This window comes from Fukomys damarensis, unplaced genomic scaffold (assembly GCF_012274545.1).
Source record: "Fukomys damarensis isolate Sample0158 unplaced genomic scaffold, DMR_v1.0_HiC HiC_scaffold_14, whole genome shotgun sequence".
In the NCBI taxonomy this organism is placed as follows: domain Eukaryota; kingdom Metazoa; phylum Chordata; class Mammalia; order Rodentia; family Bathyergidae; genus Fukomys; species Fukomys damarensis.
Genome location: NW_022900926.1, coordinates 70,128,731 through 70,131,696, shown reverse-complemented (window position 1 = coordinate 70,131,696; position 2,966 = coordinate 70,128,731). Strand labels below are relative to the sequence as shown.

The 2,966-nt window shown below is 38.3% G+C and overlaps 1 long non-coding RNA gene across 1 annotated transcript in view; it reads right to left on the bottom strand.

The window, feature by feature from the left end:
* The window catches only part of LOC104866656, a 13,032-nt gene extending 11,752 nt beyond the window's left edge, over positions 1-1,280 (bottom strand). The window contains exons 1-2 of the long non-coding RNA XR_781507.1: positions 1,203-1,280; positions 350-380 (exon numbers count right to left, since the gene is read on the bottom strand). This is a non-coding gene — a long non-coding RNA (uncharacterized LOC104866656). The remainder of the gene's footprint in view (positions 1-349; positions 381-1,202) is intronic.
* Positions 1,281-2,966: the final 1,686 nt, after the last annotated feature.

Genomic DNA, 2,966 nt, shown 5'->3' with positions numbered 1-2,966 from the left:
TTTTTTTTTTTTTTTTTTTTTTTTTTTTTTTTTTTTTTTTTTTTGGTACTGGGGATCAAATTCAGGACCTTGCTCTTGCAAGGCAGGCACAGCACCACTGAGCTAAATCTCCAGCCCAATTTCTTTTTCTTTTTTTTCTTTTTTGGCAAAACTAGACAACGTATTTTGATTATTAAAAGCTTTGTAAGTGTTACATATTAGTTATATATAAAATACCTTTTAATCTGATTCAGAATCTTGTATTTCCATTATTTAAAAATATGGAAAATCTTTTAAAATCACTCCAAAGTATCCTCTAGAAGTTGGATTAAAATTTTAAACAACAGAAATCAGAAAAATACATGCTTACCATTTGTGATTTTTTTCCCCTAAAGTCCATGCTAGGGAAAAGGAAAAAAAGAAACAGAAGTATGAGCTCAGTAGGACAGGTTTATTTCAGGACAAACCTGAGAGGAAACGCTGTGGCACTAGACACCAGGCTGGCACCTCTTGTAAAGGCTATGGGGTCATTTGTAGAGTCAAGGTGAGAGGGGAGTTCAGTGGAAAAGGGTTGGTTGTAGCTCCCTGCTAAGAACATGGCTTGTACAAGTGATAATGGTTGCCCAAGAAGGAGGCTCGGGAAAGCACAGGAAGTATAGAGGCTGCTATCAATAGCAGGGCTGATAATGTTTTGAGTCCCTAGGTGCAGCTGTGCTGGGAAGGGATGGTTTAGGGGTCTCTGATCAGGGTGGCACTGGTTGGACTGCTTCAGCCCATAGACAAGAGAAAGCAATAAATGTTTGCTTCATTCAGGATAATAAATAAGGTATGCTCCATTCTGGTTTTATTTCCAAACAATTATTTTTCAAACAGCACCATGAAAATGGCCAATATTATTGCTCTTCCACAGACCAGCAAACAGAATATTACTCAGTGATTCAAATAGTAAATGATCAGTTCAATGTGTAAATGTTTGAACTATATTTGTATCTCCCTTGACATAGCTTTCAAGCAGACTCAATTATTTTTAAAAGCCTGGAAGAAGGATTAAGTAGAAATTCAAGTGGCAAGAACATCTAACACACAGTCAAGTAGGACGTGGGAAATCCATAACTCAAAAGCTTTGTTCAATAATGATTTTTTGTGCACCTAGTTTGGAGATTCACTAGAAGCTGTAGACACAGAGAGAAAGACGGAGTTCCTACCCATAAGGAATTTAGTACCTTAAAGTTGTCAAAGACTCTTGCAGGTGGCCAGTGAAGATGATAACTTTACTTTTCTATCACTTTCTTTTCTGTTCATCTTCTGGTTACTCTACAATTAACCCTGCTCCAGCCCAACCCAGTGTGATTTGGAGAAGAGTATAGACATTGGGTGTCTCCATCACACCAGCGCTTACTTTGTCCCATTTCCTCCTCTTGCTGCCTAGAAACCATTTCTATTCCTCATGCCAGAGCTCACCCAAAAGCTACGATGTCATAATAAGGAAAGAATAACTCAGGATCTTTTCTGAAACATGCATATTTCAGTGGATGGTATTATGTAAACCAAGGTAGCATTGAAACACTCAAGTTCCTCTTGACAGAGGCAGGCTCACCCTTGAGTGCTTTCGCAAGGACTAATAGCAAAGAGATGGCTAAAACACAAAAATGTGAGTTGTTTGGCTCTTAAGCACTTAGGAGACAAATCCTAGGAACTTCCAAAATAACTTAATAAAATCTATCATGGAAGGCTGAAGTCCTTATCAGTGAGCAAAAGCAGCAAATCAGCCAAAGGTTGCCATTATACTTAATATAAATTCATCATTGTCCTAAGCTAGTGAGAATTATGGTATTCAGGACACATAGATTGACTTCTGTCTCAAACACATAGGCCAAAAAGAGAAAAGAGGATTGCAAAGGACTATGGAAAATCCTGGGAGACAATCTCTCCCCTTCAATCTCTTTTAAAAGACCATGGGCTGCTTCAGTATTAGGAGTATAAATACAAAACTAGGAGACTGGGTGGGCTCTGTCCAACAGTGGGTTCTTGAGAAAAGGACATGATCAGAAGGGATAGGGTTGGGAAACCAGAAGAGATATTCATTTTTGGAATTCAGTAAAAATAAATAAAACAGAGGTATTGCCCAGAACCAAAAAATAAAGGTGCCTGAGACTTACTTATGCCAGAGGGAATCCTGGATTCCCTTCCAACCCCCAATAGCAACTTGTCCCCCCACCACCTCCTGCAGCCCTGTTTTCACCACTTAATCCATCCACTACCCATTTCATTGTAACCCAACAACCAATTTGCAAATTTTAAGATCATGGCTCTCAACTTTGGCTGCATAGTCCAACCACCTGGGGAGCTGTTTAAAAACCCCAGGGCCAAGCAAATTAAATTAGAAGTGAAACTCAGGCACCAGTAGATTTTAAAGCTCTCCTGGTGATTCCAGTGTGCAGCCAAAGTTGCGAAACACTGCTTGAGGAGCGTAACTCATTAATAATAAATTGAATACTGCCTAGCTTTTCATCAAAAGCAAGAGCATCAAAAAGGAAAACAGATTGTTGGGGGAGCAGAGGGTGGAGTACAGAGGTAGAATTTTGCAGCAGTAATGACAATGGATGTGTGCATGTGTGTGAGTGTGCTATGAAAAACTCATCCAAGTTAGAACATTAAAATCCTAAAAACATTAAGTTCTTGAAAGGGAAATGCACAAAAGTGAAAAACAATTCTCAGAAATACAAAGAGTATTTGCTGAAAATTAAAAAACCTAAACGGAAAGTAATCTTGAGATTGCATTTTATAATCATCAACATAAAAGGAAAAAGCTTAAATGACACTCAAAATTGATGAGATTGCAGTGAAACCAATATGTTAACAAATTCTGATGGCATTCTTCCATGGGTTTAAAACATCCCACTGGATAGCAACTGGCAGCATAAGGAAAATTAGAAAGATATGTGGACCCTTAGACTACTTGAAGATTATCTTTAGCAAGTATGTAA